At 42.6% G+C, this 22,564-nt stretch overlaps 1 protein-coding gene across 2 annotated transcripts in view; it reads right to left on the bottom strand.

Moving 5' to 3' along the window:
- The window catches only part of gfra4a (GDNF family receptor alpha 4a), a 100,547-nt gene that overhangs the window by 25,944 nt on the left and 52,039 nt on the right, over positions 1–22,564 (bottom strand). The gene's annotated exons all lie outside the window — the stretch shown is intronic.

Genomic DNA, 22,564 nt, shown 5'->3' with positions numbered 1-22,564 from the left:
AAAAAAGGACTTTCAATAATCTTTACTACAGTCTCCAGGTTATCTTATTTGATATTTGATATCCATCTAATGACTTTTAAAGTATTTCAGTCAAAATCACAAAAGCTACAGTCACGGGGACGCTCATCGTCTGACTCCTGATGGAAGTCCACTCAGTAGTTTTTGACATATTTGCTAAAGAGTTGCTAAATTGGCTGAAACTGAATCTAACTACACAGCAGGTCAGTTGGCACAAATTTATATTTATTTATTTTTATTTTTCTTTGAGAATTGGCAACAAGACCAAAACTGTCAGGTTGAATTTTGGTGAAATGACTAGAAATGATGCCCATGACATCCAGAGTATTTCCATTCGAGGGGAAGGTGATAAAGAATGGATGTGAAATCCTGTCAGAGCGGATGGAATAAGATTATTGGGGGGGGGACTTTTTTTATATATATTAAGGGTATTCTGCACTCATAAATACGTTATAAAGTGATAGAAATGAATTTGAAGCAGGAATTGTTTTCCAGAAATCATTTCTGAGGTTCTAGAAGAATCTGTCTTCACAAAGATTTGTTTCAATTATTTAATCTAAATCAAATTTGATTCCATCACAGCTCGACTAAAGTGATGAGGAGAGAGAACAGAAGGCTAATGTGGTGGATGCAGTGCCACTGAATCAAATATACATCCGTAACTGATGAAAAACCCAAAACTGTGCTTTGCCTGCCACGTGCCCAGCAGGAGGCTTCGCAACCTTTTCGGTAAAGTCGGCTAATCTGGCAGCAAACTGTCAATAAACAGTGAGACTGACAGTGAGGCAGCTCTCTGTTAGGGGTTTGGGATGTTTGGAGATGCTACGAGGAGAAAGCATCTGCCACTCAGGTGAAGAGCTCGTCGTCCCTGATGTCCTGACAGGCAGCACTTAGTGAGCCCCCCCCAAAAAAAAACAGTCATTTATTCCACCGAGGAATTTTAAAATCTGAAACATATTTCTGTGAGGAAAAGGAAAGATGGGTAAAGAACACGGGGTGAGATAATGTCATTCGTTTTCAATGCAAATCAGCTCCACTCCAGAGTTTTCTTGTATCAAGCGATGGTACCTTGGAAAAAAAAAAAAAAAGCGGAGGAATCTGCCTTATGTCAAGATGCTTCACCTGCTCAGTGAAAACTCTCCACATCCAGATTTGCATTGGAAGTATCCCTGAGGTGCTCCCCTCCCCTCGGTCTCCCCTCGGAGAGAAACAGTGTTTGAAACACATTTCGGGTTGTTTCGTTGGCCTTGTCTTACACAAGTGAGTGAAACTGCAGTGGGGGAGTTGGCAGGTGGGTGGCTGTGCGTGGGTGTTCTGATATGAAAGGTGGAGCAGAGAGGGACCTTAAAGCCAGGTTTGGTTTCTTCTCAGCTTCAAGGCAAGAGAGAGAGAGAGAGCGAGAGAGAAAAAGGCCCCGGTGAGCAGTTGCAGTGCAAATCTTATTAAATTGCACCTAATCCGGTGTGGAGAGTGGTGTGATATTTGTCTGAGAAATTAAGTAGCACTCCAGATTGCAGGAGATAACTGTTTGCCTGGAAACAGAGCCGCGGCGCACCAGCAGTTCAAAGAGAGACAGTCAAAACCAATTAGGACAAATCAGCTGCCTTGTCATTCAAATTCGTTCCATCCTATACGGCTCCCTGTTTATCCCGCTGAGGTAAATAATCCATTTGAGCTCTCCCTCTCTCTCTTTGTTTCCGTTCCTCTGATTTCCTCCCTGCTCACGTCATCCTTTCCACTTATCTCTCAGTTTCTTTTCTCCCCTGCCATCCCTCAGTCACACACAAACACCTCCTATGGCTCCAGGAACAGCTTCTGAAATTTAAGAAAGACTTCGACGGGGCTTCCTCCCTCTCAGTCAACTTTTCATTGCTGTGATCTCAGGCAGCTAAAAACTAAATTGTGAGTCTGTCCAAATGAGCTTGAACAGCGTATCAAGGTTGTGAAACTGAAAACAGTTATGCACATAAACACGTAGATTTATATTTGGGTGAGAAAAATCTAAATATTTTCCAACGAACATGTCTCAGAGGTGGTGATGGAGACAGAACTTCACGTCCACCCTAAAAACCCAGAGCGCCTTTGCAGCCATCAGGCATCAGTCAGGCTTCTTTTAAAACCTAAATGATCACATAAAGGAGACTCGATACGATTTAGCTCCCAATAACCGAACTTCATCACCAGGAGGAGCTCATAAAATGAATGACAATGATAAAGCAGAGATATCGACGGCAGCGATAAAATGAAGGGTGTGTTTGCATAGTCAGCTTCACTCAGCACAGCCAATATCCAAGAAAAACAACAACAGCAGCAACTTCTCCGCTCATGTTCTGTAACTGGAGTCAGAGCGCAGGATTAACCCGAATTTAATCCCACTGCTGCTTTACCAACAGACCGCTGGGTGGTTTGATCTTTTCTTAGCAGTGATCTGAGCGGAATCAGAGCTGAGACAAAAAACTCGGCTCATTTATCAGATTCTCGATTAAAATAAAGATTTGAAATGGACTTTTGAACACTATAACTCTTTGGATGAAATATAACTCTTTAGAAATAACACCATCAAAATGAACACACATTTTTGCATTGACAGGTTTAACGGTTTTGTTCAACTGAAGCTGAAGATTTCTGAAACACAACTACGAGCTCTGTGTGTCATAAACATCCAAAGGTGACGCTGACATAAAAGCATTTTCTGCATTTGGGTGAACATATCTTCTCACATTTTTTAAATTGTGTGTGTGTTGTTTTGTAAGTTAAGTTTGTGACTTTTTCACGGGAGCGCTCGCAGCTGAACAGCTGAGTGACTCACTTCATATACAGACTGATGAATCCTATTAGAGATAACAAGCTTGTGGATTGCTTGGTAAATCTTTGACACTACTACCGAGGGGCCTCGCTTTTGTTACTGTATATTGTAGTTCCTTATTAGCTAACTGTGACTCCCCAACCGCTCTTAAAGCAGGATGACTCAGGAAACGTCTGCTGGGGTTTTCACAGCTTCCGATATCGCCCCTCTCTCCTCCGCCAGCAGTGTTACCAAAATTAAAACTGCTATATTTTTCTCCTAAATCCACACATGCACACAGTCCAAACAAACAAACAAACCAAAAAACCTCCCAAAAAACTATTTAGACACATTATCATAAATTCTGTTTGCAGCTCAGCTTCGTTGGACAATAATTGGCCCTCCAAATATGCTGCGACAAAGTCCTTTTGTTCTGTATCATTGATTCAGCAAAACATGATGAAATTTGGAGGAGAACAAAGAGACCAGTCCGGCCGTGATGCTGAATGCTAATTTCCTTCCCAGAATCCTCAGTGACCAATCCATCCCAAGGAAAGTCAATATCATTCCGCAACTGCAATTTGGACATTTTTCTTTGTCTTCTTAGAATTGAGAGTGCGTGTGGGCGTGATTGTCTCAGAGGCCTGGAAGCTCATTCAAAAACTATTTTCCCAATTTCAAAAACCCATTTTGCCAGTGGAAGAATAACTTTGGTCTTTTTATGTGGAGATTGTATTTTTTTTGGAAACACATTTATTGCGCACGGGATAATAATAAATTGATTTGAGACTGAGCTCCTCATTGGTGTGAATGATGTGATAGTGGGAGGGAATGATTATTCTAATAAAATGAGATTACTACAGTAGATCAGTATTTGAAGAAAGAAACAAAAGACAAAGGTCTGAGACTTTTATCTGAAGTCTAAAATGGATGTAATGATAGAGGACAGAATTTATGGGACAGTATAATAATATTTAACGAGACAGAGTCTCATTTTGAAATATAAAGCAATTATGTTTAATTGAATGTGAATTTGTGTAAAAAAGACTTTCATTGACTTTCCATTTTTTGGAAATGATTCTACTTTTTATTTTGAGAGTTTGGACATTTAAAATTGCTCTTGATGAAGAGGGCGGAGTGATACAAAGAAAAAGTGAGTGTCGACTGTTAATCACAGATTTAAAGAGAAAATCCCCACGATGGGAGTCAGCGGCTGCATCTACTTTAACGTAAAGACGGGCAGAAGAGCGCCTCTGCTATCGTCTCCCTGCCTGAACATTCATGTGAGATGCGGCGCGAGCTAACAGTTCAGACTCTCTCCTCTTACTGAAAATAAAAAGTTTCATCACATGTTCCTGAAAGCTTTGGAACGTGCTGTCAAAAGAAACGAGAGGCTGCAGTCTGTGGGACTTTCAGCTGGAGGAGAAGATGACTGATGCTTAAAAAGCAGCTATTTTACCGAAGAATAAGATAAATGCACAGCACCTGTTCTAATATTAGCTTCTGATTTAACTTTGGATTCTTTTGTGTTCTGACTGAGGTCAGCAGCTTTTTAAAGGCACAGTTACATATTTACCCTGGTGTGTGTTCCTGTAAACTTTTTATAACGAGCTAAACTAACTAACACATCTCGCGATATCACAACATGCGTTAATCGGCGCTCGCTCAGACGTGCCAGGTCCGTCTGGCCCAGACTGCATCCTGTCTTTGTTAAGCTTGGCCACAGAGCCCATTAGAGGGCAGAGCTGACAGCATACTGAACCACGTCCACCCTACCAGCTGCAGCCTGCTGTCTGATGCCAAGAAGCAAGATGAGGGTGTTGCACGAGATGACAATGATCCCGACCGCAGAACAACTGGTTGTCAACGAGACATCCCATTATTCCTTGCTCTCATTATGATATTCCCGTCTGTAGTTGTATAAATGTGTTGCTCTGATGTGCGAAGCAGAACAGATGTTTACATCTCGTATTCGTCCAGGTTGACACGGACAAAAAAAAGAAACTGTTATAGACCCCGGTGTTTGTGGAAAATACACTTTATGTCATCAGCCTGTCAGGTAAACTGATATTTTTTTGCTGTGCCAGTAAATCCAGAGACTTCTACCAAAGAGCCCAACGTCAGCTCAGATGTAATTGTTGCCAATTTTCTCAGTTAGGGAACAACCTGGGGAAACAAGGATATTTGTTCCATGTCTTGTCCGGGTCCGATCACTTTGACCTTTAGAGTCTATACTCATGTTCGAGCTCAGTGGATTTGACACTCACAGCCTTTATTGTCAACTGCCTGTAAATTCTGGGATGTTGGAAGCGAACCGTATTCTCCCTGTGAGCTGGTGGGCCGCTGACATTGACATCCACTTGTTTCAGCCGGCGCTGTTCGGAACGGTTACGACCATCAACCTGCGGTCCCATCCATCTGTGGGGGGGGGGGCACAGTCATGTGAACGTCCCCCAGCTCATCCACATTTCCTTCTGGGATCCCGGAGCGCTCCGGTGATTACGGGGAGATGTAATCACACTGGCGGGTCCCGGATCGGCCCCGTGATCTCCTCCCATGCCCCGTATCTGGAGCACCACCGAAAGGACGAGTCCGGGGGGACTTCTTTTTTTTTTTTATCTGAGAGCAGCAGGCCACCTCCCACCCAGAGAGAGAGAGAGTCTGTCACAAATCGTATTGTTTAGGCCTGAAACTAAGATGAACCAGTTCACAAAGACAAACCATCGCCATCACATTTTAAAATGAAATCAACATCATTGCTCACTCACGCTCGGCGGCAAACCACTTCAGCACGCAATTAAGATGGCGCCCTGCTTGTTCCGTCAGATTGGGCTCTTTGAAAGCCCGAGCTGTGATTTTATGGTCTGTTGGGGAGAAAACTCAGCAGATTATCTCCAAATTCATGAACCATGTTTCGATGGTCCTTCCATTTTTTGCTCTGTTCCTCTTAGGTCAGGAAATAGATTTCCAGATCTGACTTCTCTGACCTCTATGATCTGCTGCCACGTGAAGGTTTTCATGGCCTAACCTTCCTCCACAGCAGCGAGCCCCGGGCGTCAGTCTGCTTGACATTCTGTTCACCGCCGACGTTCCTGCACATTCTGACCACATCGACGCTGCCAGCAGATTACAGAGCGGGTTAAGTGGGACACCAGCACCCCAGTCTTTGTTCAGAAAGGTACAAATAGAGGTTTTTCTACTCTGGGTTTGAATCAACAGTCTAAAAATACAAAACACGGATGCTAATCCATACGCAGGGATATGAGTGTGTAGCTGTGCTGCTATTGTTTTTCTGCCCGACATCCGTCTCTCAATGCTTCCCTGTTGTAGCATTTGTTTCTGCTGGCATTTGGCACATTTCACTGTGCAGTATAGTTGTTTCCTGGCACTGAGTTTTGCCACATTACTCTAATGATATTTTTATTCTGTTGCATTGTTCTTCTCTCACTGTCCTCCAGAGACAAAGAGCTATGTGCTGATTGGAGCACAGAAGGAAGCGCTATCAAAAATTTAGGGATGTAAGCTCCTTATTTTTCTCTTTTTCTAAATACAGCCACCGCAAACCTCATCATCTCCGATCTACCCCCATCATAAGTACACATTTGTGCGCGTGTGTATACAAAGCAACATATTCCACAGTGACAATTCACATCATTATCAAACACAAATGCACACAAGTCTTACTCTCATCTCACACGTCTCTCTGCTGCATGACAAGTATTGACGAAGAACAAACAAACAACCCCCCCCCCCTCACACAACCACACAACCTGGACATGCTCTGTGGACATCCAGCTCACCTCCAGCGTGCCCTTTCACACTATATGTGTTTGTGTGTTCCTGGTTGTGTGTCTGTGAGGTTCCACCTGCCTGCGTTTAATAGTGTTAGCTGATAATTACACTCCTGAAGTGCAGATGTGTGTGTCTTCCTGTCAGCATCATCCTCTGAGTTTATCTATTTACAGTACTTCTGTGCGAGCGCACACTTACACAGCTGTTTGTGTACAAACATTTTTCTGAAGGCGGAAATAATCTTATTGTTTGAGTTAATCCCAAGTGGGCAGAGCTACACAAACAAAGCTCCTCTGAACACTTGAAAGATTGAGCAACAAAGAGGGAACTTATTCTTTGAAAATCTTTTTTTATACTTCACAACGCTGTCATTTATCATCTTGTCACGCCATCATGTTACCTAAAAAAACATGACTCTGGGCTAATGCAGCTTTCTCTGACATAAAAGTTCAACTAAACTTAGATTTTATCATTTGGCAGGACGAGTCTCAGCTGTTTCTGTTTAGTTCTGTAATCACTTCACCTGTTCAAATCTCCAGGGCTGTGTTCTCAACTATGACAAATGAGCTATAGACAATAAATGATAAAAATAAACAGAATTTTGTCACACTGAGAATGAGGCGTTCTTCAGCGAGAACACGAGGACGCAGATTGAGCTTTTTGTTTAATGAAAGGAACCGACCACCATTCACTTCAGAAATAAGAACTAAACCAAAACAGTGCCGGTGGGCGGAAGTGACAAACTCTGACAACGTTTGTTTGGTTAGTATGAAAATGAAAAATGCTACCAAAAACTGCTACATCAACCTTAAAAGCAAAGTTTCCTGCTGCGCGCCTCATTCGACAATAACATAAAAAAAAAAAGAAAAAGAAAAGTTGGGGAAAGAACGTGATCTTGGAAAAAAAAAAGGAAAGGCCACTTTTTTCCAGGAGGTTAATGTCGAACATAATTAGCAGATGAATCATTAACGGATCTAATTGGTTGCTGCGGCCCTGAACGACGGTCGAGTTCGTGAAGGACACGATGCTCATTAGGTTGAACAGTACAAAATAAACACTCTGCAGTCGTTAATCAATTAATCAATTAGAATATCAGGTACTTAGAAGGAACAAAAACATTGGCAGAATATGAATAATTACTCACATGCCCTTTAAGAGAGAACTGGCCGTATTGATTATTGGATATTGATCAGTTTTATGTTCCCTTTAGTTACTGTTACGGCCGCTCTGTTCGCCTGAAAACACTGAAGGAACAAAGTGAACTGAAATATTTCTCACTGATTGTAATTATACTACTGTAGAAATCACTCATTAGGAAATGGTATTTGTTTATTCCCTCTCAATGAAGTTGCCACCACACCGCAGGTGTGGATGGATATTTTAACCACATACAGCTGCTGCGCCATCATACACAGCCACATCATGTACAGCTCGGACTGAGGGGGTGTTTTCATACGGAACGATCCAGCGCTTCAAGACATTTTTACTGGATCTCACCAAACAACCGTCAACCTAAACGGCACACTCCACTCCAGAAGTCCCATTCTCAGTGCGAAGGTTCATACATTATGAGGAAGTGAGCCGGGGAAGTATCGTTGGAAGGGTGATATCCTTCCTCATCTTAAAGTAGGCCATCACTCAGTGACACGCTGCAGTGCTGGTCTCCTAGCTGCTGGATCTAATGTGCGTCTGATGGATTTTATTTCTGAGCTCGTGTTTTCAGTCAAGTTTTCACCAATCGTCTACGCTGGTGTTCAACTTTCCATCATAGCAGCTCCAATAATGTCAGATTTAGCTGGCTTTAATAATCCGATCAGTCACAATGGTGGATGCATTTATAGTGAATCTGTGTGAGCATCCATGTTTTCTCTGCTCGTACAGGACGAGGACACGCTGACCGCCTGTGAGTGCATCACCAAGCTCCAATTATTACTTTTACAGAGAGCTTTTTCAAAGCCACATTTTAACCTAGAGGGCACAGGTCGGCACACAATTAGATACAGGGATAAAAAGTGCAAAACTTTTCAATAAGTGCAGAAAACTAACCTTGAAACCGGAAAATTGAGCTCTTTGTTCAGCAACAAGGTCTCAAAACTTCACGAGTCACATCATTTTTGTTCTCCATTGCTGATGTGCCCCCGCTGGCCGACAAGCTACCCCGTATTAATTACTGATTGTGATTAACGGCGTAAGTCGGAGAGTTAAAAATAGGCAGGACTTTGATGTGAGCATTTGGCGAAGCTCTGTGGTCACATACTCCTTCGGAAATGACCCGTGATGAGCGAGGAGGTGAGTTGATGTTTCATTATGTAAGGCAGCAGATTAGAAGATGCACCGATGGTTTTTGGCGTCCCCTTGTCCAACCTAAGGGAGCGTCATGCTCCGTGTGAGATCAGGAGGAAATGATAATGTGTATTGACAGATTCAGTCCCGTCTCTTTCCATCTCTCCCTCCTGTTAACGTTTGCTCTGTCTCATTTTCACACCAATATCATTCTGCATGAGCAAATTATGGTTTTCAATCTCGTGGCTACATCCAAGGGATTACATATTTTCTGCACATCGGCTCGATGTCGCTGTGCAAGAGTGACTTTGAAATTGAATTTTGGCCATTTTTCAGTCCTTTTTTTTTTTTTTGGTGCTGATGATGTCAGCTTCCTCCTGCTAATATGGCCTGGTGAGAGGAGGGCATCGCTGTTTTAATGTGGTCCTTGTCACTGGGAGGAGAGCTTTCTTGGTTTAGCTGTCTGGTCATGAGTTTGGAGCCAGAGGCATCTTTCTAATGAGGAAGAGGGGCAGCGTGACAGGGACAAGTTGTCCTGATACAAGACGAGCCAGAGACAGTGGTCTGTCCTCATCTTCTGTGTGTCAGGCTCACTGAAACACAGACACTGACACCCACGAACATGAATAATACACCAAACCTGCAGAAACTGTTGACTGCCAGACCCAAAACACAGGAAATATTCTCCATCGTTAGACGAGTGTCCAGAAAAAGGCCCTCAGACCCATAAAGGCCACGCAGACCTCAAACACTTTGTGTATGTTGCACTAATTCAGTGAATCTCTGGAGAAATTGGAACAATAAGTCATTTACCTTCGACATATTTAACATCTGGAGTGACTTGATAAAAGAATATTCTGGGAAGTTGGCTCAGATGTTGCAGCAGTTTCTACGCAACCATTCCTCCCCATTTTCACTTTGTCAGAACGACAGAGCTGCTTCACCTGAGCATTACACTAAATTAATGCACATTCAGATTTTACACACAAAGCTGTAAACTTAAAAAGTACGATGCTTCTCTACATTACATCACTTCACATCACACAGTTTATCAAAGCAGCATTTTTACTTCTAACCGGATACTTTCGTTGGTGCTTTAACTTCCAGGAGCACCTCAACCAACTGATCAGTCTGATGGACCTTTAACAATCAGCAAACATATGAAAAGTCTGAATAAAAACATGGACGCACGGCAACAGATGGAGATTTGAATGGATGAGACCAACTGGAAGTCTCTTCACAGGACAACAACTCCGGCTACAGCGCTTTAATTACTCTTTCAGACACACTCACGTCGACTGTGGACCCCACAGATATTACACTCCTTTCTGGCATACATGTTTAATGTAACAAACTCGTCATGCAGAAAGTATAAAACCACTTTCACATTTTATTTTTCGACAGCTTTGCCCACAAACTGTCAAACCTATGAAAATGACAAGTTAGAAAAAGATCTGCCACGTCCAATTAAAAGGCTCGTCAAAGCGAACAGCGGCTTTCAATGAACCTACTTTAAAAAAGGACAACGGTTAAAGAACACACGGCTTGATGGGATTCAAACTGCAGGAGTGATGCAAATTAAACTCCGCTGCCATAACAACCGACGCTCTGTACAGCAGCCGTGACAACATGACAGCCAAACCCTCGGCTGAAGGCAGCGCTAACCAGTCACCGGAGCAGCGTTGGCTGTGGTAAGTTGACAAGACAAGAACAAAACTCGTGATGAGAAGCCGTCAGGTGAGGTGACATCTCCTCCGGACTCTGACTGACGAGATCCAACCGCTCAGCAGCAGGAGAGGAGCCGGCTTGCCCTCGCTCGGATTGCAACACGCGAAGATGAGAGGTGAATTCTGTCTTGGCGGGGATGCGAGTGTGTAGGCGGTGCTGAGCTGCTGCTGCTGCAGCTGAAACGGTACGTTACAGTTTGGAAAGAGTTTTGTTTCCAATCAAACACGTGCACTTGGAACAGAAGAAGACAGCTGAAGGTTATGAGGAAGTAGTTTTAATTAACTGCTGCACCGAAGCCTTATTTAAGTTGCACTTTATGGTAGACTTGATCCATTTTAGATACGAGCTCACTTTTTCTGCTATCAATTTATAGAAGCAGTCTTATCTGCAGAGCTCCGGAATTTTTTTTTTTTTTTTTTTTTGCATGCTCCGTTGGTTCATATCGAGGACCTTATAAAACAAATACTCTGTGCGTGCTGTAGGTCTATATAATTAGAGAGCGTTGCTTTTGAACAACAACAAAAATTTATTTTAACTCTCATTTTTTTAGCACCAAAATAATTGTAATTGATATTTGTTGGCCACCATAGACTGGATATTAAAATGGGCAGGATCCAGGTCTGCAAAGTGAATGAAATAATGAAAGAATAACATTGAACGTTGAACGTTGAAAAGCACGTTGATGCGCGGCGTTGATATAAACGAGTAAATCTAGTGGATGGCAGGTCACATGTCCGTGACAACCAAGTCTGGACTGTCAGGAGCCAGAGTTTCAAGTGAAATCTTCAGATTTAGGATTTAAGTCAACTACGTTTTTGTATAACTGATTTAAAACGGCGCAAAAGAAACAAAAAGCTTCTTATTTTTCGAGCTTACCTATTTAAACTTATGGATAATTTAGAGTGTGGCCACTGTGATTGACAGGCAGGTGAGTGCATGTGGAGTGATGGAGTAATGCCAAGATGGTAACACCAAGACAGTTGGATCAATGATTTGGGCTGAATGCACCAAGTCTGACTTCCACCGACGCGGATCAGATCCTTCCCTGGATGATTTTTTTTTTGGTGGGCAGACCCAGAACGCTCCGTAATGAAAAGCCTCATAAAATCAGATTTCCTCCTGTTTAAACAGCAAAGATAGCCTTCTGTGTGTCACAGACAGATAAAGTTTGATTATCTTTTCCATTGTGAATACAGCTTTAGTTTATGTGTGCAGATACCTCGTGGCACCAATTCATGAGCTTGGAATCATGAGGTCCCATCTGCATGCAGAGCAGAGCAGTCCTGAGTAAAAAAAAAAAACAACACACAACACATCTGGATATTTTTAACCCAGGCCTCCCAAAATTAAAAAGGTTTTTCATCATCAGAGGTGGAGACAAAGCTAAGAAAATACCCCGCCCACCACATAAATTAAAAAAATAATAATTAGAAACTGGAATAAAAATTAGGGCTGGTGCCAGATTAGCAGAACTGGATTGCCAATTTTGTCCAAAATGTCAACTGGAACCTCAAATACCGAAGCTCCTAAAGCTCCTCTGGGAGTCACAGAGGGAGTGAAGCTCCGGATGTGAGATGGAGCGAGAAAAGAACCTTTCTTGCTCTCCCCGACTCCTCCGTACCGTAAGTCAGCAGGAAGATGATTAATGGAGCCACCACCATTCTCTGAATGGGATCCGAAAAAATGAAGCTCTGCATGCTTCCTGTCCATTTTCTGCATCTAATAGACTATTCAGAATTCATCAAACCTAATGTCTGAGTACAACAAAGTAATTGGAGTCTATGGGGAAATGACCCAACTTCTCAGTTGATTTATTACAATCAAAACAACATTTTGCATCAAGTTACTGCAGCCGTAAATACTTTCTGCTCCCTAATAAGTCGTCACAGCATTTTAAAGCATTTCTAAACAAAGTGACGTTATCAGTGATGGAAAATTGTTATTTCGACTATTTGAATGTGTGACGTCTCCCGGAGGATGATATTTGTGGCAAACTTGGTTAACCTTTGGATCCACAAGGAAATTATGGCTAGATTATTTAATTCTGTTACATTTCTACAGGAAAACGCACCGAAGAGGGTTTCTGGGGGGGCTGTTAACTTCAATTCGTTTCACAAAAAGGAAATCAAGACTTATTACTTATAAGATTACATTGGACTGTTCACTGTGACAAATGTCCTCCGTTTACTGCAGGAAATACATGAAGAACAGTGGTTCTTCATAAGAGCTTATCTTCGGCAGCGGAAACACATTTTTTGGAAAAAAAAAAAAAAAAAAAAAAGAGGAGACAAAGGTCTTTCAGCTAAGGATATTAAAACCTATGCACCTTTAGTGCCGAGGAAAAAATAACTGATTTAATGTACCCAATTTAGAAGAGTTAGCAGGGAAATCCGATAAAACACTCCCAAAAGACTTTACAGAAATGAGCTCTTAAATGTGCTCTGTGCTTATTTATTTATTTACCACCTCTGCTGCACCCAAAGGATGAAGTCTGCCGTTGACCCGGAAAAAGAAAGGTGGTGATTTCACGATGAGGCTTTGTCGTAGGCTGCTTCAAAGGCGTCCCAGGAGCAAGCAGAGGGATTATGTAATTAAGATATGTAATTTTGATCTAAATGGGCAGAGAAACTTTGTGATCACATGCAAAGTAAATTTGTGTGTCTTAACCAGACGTATGCGTTGGAGTCATACATGGCTGTTATATGATGTAATGTGGCTGTAATAAGGGTGAGCTGTAGGCGACGGGATAATTATAAAACAGCTGCTGAAACATTAACAACGTTTGGGAATTACAGCGAGGTTTGTGTGTCGGTGTCACTGTCATTGAGGCCATTCCAGATGATTGGGGATGTGTTCTCTTTGCTGCTGGAGACTCTCTGTCAGCGCATCGTGTAATAGAAAAAGGCCTTTTTTAAAATTAACTTTGTGCTCTTTAAGTCCCGCAAAAGTAGAACAGCGTGTTCTGGATTCTTCTCTTATTCCTTCAAATTATCCTGAAGCCTTTCAAAGCTCCTCAGGAAATGTTCACAGCACAGTGACATGCAATTAGGGATCGTTAGAAAGAGTGACTCCAGTTTTCACTTTCTACTGTGAGACTGTTGGTTTGTGTTTGAGCGGTTTTACTGTATTTACTGGGTTATATTCTCATTCAAGGTTTTTAAGTCACACAACACAACAATCTTTTGTCTGCAGTAGTTACACAAAGCAAACTGCTCACAATGAACACAACTAGGAGAGACAGGGCGACAATATTAATTTATGAGTTGTGTGTTTAATGAATCCAAGTCCAACAACCCACCCCCCAAAAAAAACCAAAACAAAACAAAACAAAACAAAAAGATTGTCTGCCTTTTTAGGGGCCAACCTCTCTTCTCTGTCTGCCAGCTAACTTTATTAGTTTGGTTGGTTCTTGTATTCAACCTGCTATTAAAACAGAAATGCAGTACCTCCTTGAAAGCCTCACTGAGATTAAAATCTCCTTTTTAAGGGAGATCGTATTTAGAATTCAGCTTTGAAGGAACAATAAATAGAAGTGAGAAGTGGAGATTAGAAAGAATATCAAGACCAATGTGTATTTTGATTCAAGTGATCTTCATAAATCAAAAGAACTGCACAGAGGAATATTCCTGTAAAACAGACTCCTGTGTACAAGTCAAATATTAATAACAGTAATAATAATCCAGTGCTGTCATACAACAAACAGACAGATTTCAGTTGTAGTAATTAAGATAAATAATAAAAAGAAGACATAGAAGTTTCTGACTTTTCTACTTAAACTTTACTGCTGATGTCGGTGTTGTCAAGCAATGAATCAAAAAGAAGTCTTGAATATTTCAAGGCGAGGTGTTGAACGGATACATTTTCAGCCTGCTTGAGTTTCACAATGATTTCAAATACCTGAGTTTTTGCAGCTCAGAAGCCTAAATAGTTTTTGTTACTCTGCAAAAGGCAAGAATTTGTGCGTTAACAACACTCAGTGAGCTGTGAGGAGAAAATGTGATCAGTTTCACCCCAGTGGATTTTGAGGGAAGGCTGAAAATAAATGTGATGCGGGGAGATTCCATTGACCATAGCCTCCAGCAAAGCCAGCTTTCACAGCGAGCAGGAGGTCCGCCGGTATCACCCTCTGCCCCCGAAATAGCTGGAGTGAAATTGCCCCATTTAGAATGCACGGATGTTCAATATCAACAATCATTGTGCTGCTTAAAGTGCTCTTTCAATACGAGCTCGTAAATACTGACACTGTGCCCCCCGCTCCTCCCCATTCTCTCCTTGACACAAAGCAATATCGACCTCCAGGTATCGACCCCGGCCGGTCCCAAATCTGAGCAGGAGGCTCACTTGTGTTTCTGCCAAAGCAATTAACACCCTGCTGAGGCCTTCAATGGTTTGTCTTTACGGAGATGGGTGTCAGTACAAACAGCAGAGGCAGAAGAAGTTCATTAATGTAATGCAGTGACACAACAAGAGGGAGGGGGCTTCTTCACGGCCCACTTTTTTCTTTCCTCCTGAGAACACACCAAGTTTGTGCCGCAGGGCCCTTCAGATTCAAAGGAAGCCCCGAAGAACCCCACTGTGTGTTTCCTATCTAACAATCCACAGCGTGTGTGCTGTCTGCTGGGATGAAAAAATAAAAAAAAAATCTCAATTACTGTTTCAACTTTGGACTGCTTCAAGGTGCCGAGGTAATAATACACAGAACCATTGTTTGAACATTTCAATCACCTGACGTCTCCTGTGAACCTGCAGCGGCTTTCGCTGCGTATCGATCCATGTTGTCCCTGCGAGAGGGACCCGTGGGAGCCGAGGGCTCATTAATCAAGCTGACACTCAGGAGTGACACGTGGGGCTGAGGCAGCAGCATCGCAACATCAGGATGCCACTACGAACGCCGTCCTCACCCTCCCTCCCGGCTGTAAACGGGTGATGTCAGCAGATTCTGGCCCTGCACTCTTTCATTTCACCGGTGCTCAGGTCCCACAGTCCCTCCGTCTATTCATTCTCCCCACAGGCAGTCCACAAAAACCCCGAGCTTTGTTGACAAGATTCAAACTTTGACAAGAAAAAACTTCAGTTTCTGTTTGGACCGGCTGCTCTTTTCCCGAAGCTGCCGACAGTCTTGAGCTGCAGTTGGCTTCACCTTAAATTGGTGGTCTGCATGCTGCAGAGCTCCGTTTGAATCCATAAGCAAACTCTGCGGCACACTGGAGGTTCATTAGCCCGGCTGTTCCCCGATCACCCGGCCCACGGAGAATATGCAGACCTGTTGTGGATCATCCCAGTCAAATTTATAATGACAATCTTCTTATTCTAAGCAGTGTCAGCGCACAAAATAATTCACATCTTTCCCCACAATAAAATAAGAGGAAAAAAAGGGGACGCGTCTCCGCTAAGCTGGTGTCAGCTCTGGGTAAAATAGTAATTATTTATTTTTAACCAGATTCTATTAAATCTAGCTGGATGCTGCTGAATCATGTCGTTCTGATGCAAAACATAGTCAGTCGTTTTAGAATTTGCTTTCATCAGCTAATCTGAAAACTGAGAGCCGGGCCTGCAGGTGAGAGTGGAGCCCCGCCGTTCTGCTGCTGATCTGAGGACATCACGTTAACTTTCACCTCCCGGAGACTTTCTTCACACTTCAAAAATAACAGCCACTTGCTGAACCATAAATCCAACAAAATGTCTTTTTGGAGGGGGGTTCGTTCCCATAAACAGATTTAGGTAATAACTGAGCACACACACACATAAGGGCACCCACAAGCCCCCCCCCCCTCCCCGCTGCATCCCATCATCCCTCTGTGATGCACTTTGTGACGAGCCTGGTTGTTAAAAGCACCTTATAAATGTGTGAGGGAGTCACCGACATGCAGGCGCATCGCCGGTCGTACCGTGGCAGCGAGAGCAGAGAGGGAAGTTTGCAAACCAGCCACGTACTTCCTACAACTAACAACAGCCACAAAACAACATCAGGTACACTGCTTTAAATCTCCGCAGCCTCCAGGGTCACGGCCGAAAGAGGCAAATATAAGCAAAGATTTAGTCCCTCGCTGTAAACTCAGATGGACACTCAGATGAATAAGTGATAAAGGTAAACAGCCGTCTGGTGGCCATTTTTCTCAGGACACATTAGCTGCCTGATAACCAGTGGAGGGCTGCTGTGTAAATAAAGAATCATTAAGTGAAATAGATAGGCATTAACCGTAAAGGCATGGATCCTTTTTTGGGAATGAGCCAACAAACTGTTGAACCGTACCAAGATAATTAGTGATGGGAAATTCACAGTAAGAGGCATGGAGTTTCATGCTGTGGTAATTATGTTTATCTAGCTGGAATAATTACTTTTAATACCTTTTGGTTTAAAAAAAAAAACAAAACAAAACAAAAAAAAAAAAACCCACACACACATATAAACATATCAGTCCAAACGGAAAAGCATTTCTTAACATAGCACCATAAGGGAGAGTCTCCGTTCATAATCTCCTGAGAGAGAAGTCATTATAAAGACCCGGTCCTGCTTCTTTATTTCTACCCATCTGCAGCACAATGGAGTCCTGCAATGCAGAGACCATGCAGAGACGCGAGAATGCAGGACTAAAATGGGCTCCTTTGTGTTTATTGATGCCCTGTCATGTTTCATTCCTTTTTCCCATCTGTTTACAATATGACAATAAGAAGATTGTGTTCTGCCACCGTATCTGGTGCATCACCGCTGACAACCCCGTAGAGAGAGAGAGAAAGAAAGAAGGTTTTTTTTTTTAAAAAAAAGGGAAGCTCAAAGCTTCCCCTCCAGAAATGTACAGATTTAGCGCATCACAAGGCCGAGCAGAGGGTTTCTGTGATTCAGGCTGGAGTGGTACTGGCACTGACCGGAGACTGTTTGGTGGGGAGGCATGTGGTTAGTGTTGGTCCGGTATTGATAGAGTTGTGATTTATAGTTTGTTGGCAGATCCGACACCAGAGAGAACCAACTGGGTGAAAGTCAAAGACATGCAGGTCTGTGGCTGAACTGACAGAAGAGGCTCCTTAAATCTGCGTACAGTCGCTGTTTGTTCGACTTTCGGCCACTTCTGAGTTTCTTGACGGTTCTACTCGCCCCCATTTTTGGTCTGCCGGGGCAGTGGTGAGTCCTGATGGCTCGAACTTCACTGTCAAAAAATGCTACAAAGGGACAAAAAGCATTGAGCCAACGTACCCATGTTTCCTCCTTACACTGAAAACACCACTGCCCAGCTGTAGGAGGGATAATTTGTCTCCTATTTAAATAATACAACCAGAGATTTACAAAATGTATTATATCCAACTGGCCAAGGGCGGATTGGCGCCCACTCAGGAACAGGTTCTGCTTGAAGTTTCCTTCAAGTTAAAAGGAAATTTCTTCCATCCCTCATTCTTCCCTCCTGGGGAAATGCAAGTTCTCTGTAAATAATATTGTAAAGAGCACTGTCTGGTCCTGCTCTATATGAAAAGGGCCTTCTGTTATGGTTTGGCATTTGTGAGCTCGTGGGCTCGGGGCTAAGTGGCACAGACAGGCCGAGAAAGTTCAAAATATTGAGAGATCGATCAACAAGTTGTTGGTTTTGGTCTTTAAAAGGAATTTCTTCATAATAAGAGAACAGAGAAGGGCACCATTCCAGCCCCTCATTGGACTTTACTGTAATTTACCTTGGCAGCTGCACAGAAAAGGCTAAAATGACATAATCACACTATATTATCCAGGTAAGTGGGCAGTGTCACACAGCACTAAAGCTTTACGGAGCGCTTTGACACATGAATGAGTTATATTCTCATGTTACAGTCATTGCTGTGATGAAACAGTCGGAGTTTCAGATGGAGAAACAGTATTTATGCTTCCCGGCTGGCTGTGAACAAAAGTCGGACTGTTTCATACTTTTTGTCTCCCATTTTTGATTTGTCTCTTTTTGATTCTCTGCCAGCAAAATATTGTTTTTCCAGCAGCCATCAGAATAAAATACTGTACAGACTGAAGGATGATGCTGCTGTGCCTCTTTTCTGCTCACTGGACAAAAGCAGAGCTACATAACTATTAGCACTTTTCAGCAAAAACATATAATGTTGAGTATATTGGTTATTCTTCAGCTGAGAAACATTATTCCGGTTTTTCAGTTGATGAGACCAAAGTCATAAATCGGGAGATGCAATCATCTTTCTGACAGTGTAAATGAAACACTGCATCTTTAAATGTCTGACAAAATGCCCAAAAAATCCTATTTATGTTGTTGTAGGCGCTCATGTAGTGGTGATCATTAAAGCGGTGTATCTTGAAAAGCGATAGCGACGTGCATTATTAGCAGATTATGATGTTTCATCTGCGCTGACTGACTCTACTGAAAGCGGAGGAGGTGTTATACTGGAGGAAATGTCTGACCTTTCAGAACTGTGACGCTCTCTCTGATCTAGCAGCCGTCATCCAAGTTCACCATTTCAGACAGCAGCTTCCACTTTGGTGGAGTTTTGAAGGAGCTGCACTTTATTTTCAGAGGTTGCAAGCAAAAAAAGTTCCTGCTCGACAGGAACTCCTCGGGAGGCTTTTCCCACGGGGGGGTTCCCACCGCAAGAGTCCTGATGAATAATGTAAATTCCTGAAGCCGATCGCCCTGACAGTGAACCATTAGATGCTGCTGCACCTCGTGTGCACTCTAATCTTAAACCCAGAACATGTAAGCATGAACTCGCTGTTTATGTGGATGCCAGATCACCTTTAGTGTTGTGAAAAAGCCCCTCCGATGGGCCCCCCGATGCCAACCTGCCAGCGTGCCCGGGGTCCCTGATGCCTTCCTTTAGATTTCAGGACAAACCTTTATCAGCCCAGAACAGCTCTGTTGAGTAAACATGTTTACCAAGTTATCATCACTGATGAAATATGCTCCCCTGATTTCCCACAAGTGGTAAACATGTTTTCTCACCTAAGACACATCACACTAAGCCCCACACCCTCAGCTCTCTGCTGCGTAAACACGTCCACTTCTTTCTCAGCAAGTGGAGAGTCATACCCGGCCGACCCACCAGCGCCTGATACTTGGCCGGCAGCGTGGCCCCGGTGTTATATCAACAGATGTCAGATTGTGTAGGCATCATAGTTAGGGCGGCAGAAAAGCACACTCTGCTCTCTTCAATACTGGGAGTGCCGCACTTGACCTTGTCCATTCCAATTACAGCAGCCCTGCAGCTACCATCATGCACCGTGTCTATTGTCATTGGCTTGATAAGAGTGTAATGTGTGCGCTGTAGACCTGCAGCTAAACTGCAGGGAGGGACACACACACACACACACACGCTCATTTCATCTGAACAATGCCATTGTAACTCAGTACATTTCTCACATTTTATGGAAATCAAACATTCCCCAACAGTCTCCACCCTGTAACTCACCAGAAGCGAAAGAAGGAGGAGGGTTTTTGTTTTTCTAAACTTGGCACCACCCGAGGACTTGTTTTTTAATTTAACGGATTAGTGGTTTATTTTGATACCAATTTACTTTTACAATTTATTACATTTTTTTTTTACAATAATAATAATTATTTCAATTTCGGTGGTTAATCCGGCCATCCACAGAAGCTAAAGAGGTGGGGGGTGAAACGGGGATAATCATGGAAGAGGAGTTTACAGTGTTGTACACTATTTTAACCAACTGATCTTTTAAAATTGAAGAATAAAGTTTACAAAAGTCTAGATTTTTGTTATTGGCTACAAATTCGATGAAAACCAACGATGTGTTAGTCCCATCTCAGAATACTCTAATTTCTACTGGCTCATTGTGAGCTTGAAGTTATGAAGTTCAATAAAAAAGAGATATAAACAAACTCCCTTTCATATAAAGTGTAATTGATAGGAACTATTTCCAGCTGTGGATTAATATACAATATGTTACTTTACCTTCCTGGAAAACTAGACTTTAGACTTTATACTTTGAAAAGACGGCTGTAGTTTTGCGTTTAATTTCATATAAATCGTGTAATTACAAACCTGCTGCGACATATTGCAGCTCACTGTGATCCCAACCTTCCTCTGTGTGCGCTCTCAAAGAAAGAAAAAGGAAAATGAATTTCCTGCGCGGTGGCACTGAGGTTGACAACGCTGACCATCACTGGACATTTGTAATTCTACAAGTCTGTCCAGTGACCTTTACTGCATGTCGACCCCCAACTCTCTGACGCTTCACGCACTGTCAGCTCTACTTTTGAGAAAGAAAGAAAAAGGAAAAAAGATGTCAGAAATTACTCACGAATATCTGAAAAAGGCTTTTCATACACACAACAGTGAGGAAACCATGAGTGGAGGCTGAAGGAGGATCCGTGGTCTGTCACACTATCTGTCGCACAATCACGCTGACAATCAGGACGAGTAGCAGGCCGGAGGAAATGGCAGCAGTGATGGACAAAACCCCGAGCTGGAGTAGATTGCAGAGAGTCTGGGATAATAGCCTTTTTTATGGTTTAAGGAGCTCCGTTCCCATGGGGACATTTTTATCACAGAGCCCATAGCTCTCAGCCACACCTTTGTATAATGTGATTATCGGCAGACCAACAAGAGGAACGCCAAATAATCGTCTCCACTTAATCCTCCAGTCACAACGGTTAGAATAATGGAGGGGATGAGGTGTCATCAAAAACGTTAACAACAGCAAAGAAGCAGCGCAGTAGTTTTTTTCTGACATCTCAGATCAGTGACTTTCAGTACATGTCCTCCTCACCTCTGACAGACTGAGCGTATATTTCCTCCTATCTTGCCTTAGGCAGCAGTCCATTGATTCCAGATCCGACTTTAAAGGAGAAATATGAAGCGAAATAAAAACAAAACATCTTTTGAAAGTTTATTTTCTTCATGAAAAGGACACTAGTTTTTTTTTTTTTTTTTTTGAGTGAATCCAACTGTACCAGCAATCCGCACCTAAAAATAGTTCCAATCACACTTCGGACTTAATTTTCTATCCATATAAATAAAAAGTATGTTAATGTAGTCTGAACTGTTTTACTGAGGATGCGTTTTACTGAAAGGGAGGTCCATTATTTTGTTGACCCCCTTTATGAAAATGATGAATCCTCTGACTGCTGCTTTGTGTTCATTGAGTTCTTTCAGGTTTCAAAATTCTACATTCTTGAGATCAAATCCAACGTGAACTCATGATCACCATCAGCTCACGCTGACGTCCTGGCAGCCCCGGCCAAGTGAAACAGCTCTGACTGTTCATTTGTTAAATGCAACATTGGTCACATTTAATTGGCCTTTCCATTCAAGGGAATACATCATCCAAATGAGAGAAGTCTTTTGGCCTTGGAGGATGAATTTTAATTAAAATGGAGGGGAGGGGGGCTAAAAAAGGCCATCGCTCGCTCTCATCTAATCATACGCCTTTCAGACTCTTTCAAAAGGTGAAAACATTGCTGTTGTTCTGACAAACTCACTTTTTCAAATCTTCATTTCAATTAATTGCCGGCGGTTCGCTGGACAAATGTATGTAATTAATCAGGCCTGACTGAACACGATCGCAGCTTCCCTGTCCGAGCCTGCGGGGAGATGATATGATCGATAACGCTTCCTGTCTGAGATTCCCGAGAGCATTTTAATTCTATTTAAGCTAAATTCAGTCAAACCGTTTTTTAACCTGTATTCATCGAGGGAAACTTTGTGCAAACACACTCCTACATCAATCGTCAACTTCATATTCATGCCGTTACGAGCTATAAAGTGATAACAGGAGGATTCATTGCAAGAGATTTTTACTGTTGTCCACTGAGCAGTTTCTGCTCATGGGCACCGTGGAAATAAATGTTGAAGGAGAGGAAAGCCTTAATTATTTAACTAAGCCAGAATTTTTCCTAGCTCTTAAAATACTGCAGGCCATTAAACTCAGGTATTTTCAAAAATAGACACACCTCGGTATTCCTGAGAACTCCGGGTTGGTGCTTCAGCAAAGTGAAAAAACTAGAAAATGACTTT

This window comes from Echeneis naucrates, chromosome 22, assembly GCF_900963305.1.
Source record: "Echeneis naucrates chromosome 22, fEcheNa1.1, whole genome shotgun sequence".
Lineage (NCBI taxonomy): Eukaryota > Metazoa > Chordata > Actinopteri > Carangiformes > Echeneidae > Echeneis > Echeneis naucrates.
This window is presented reverse-complemented; position numbering and strand designations above follow the sequence as displayed.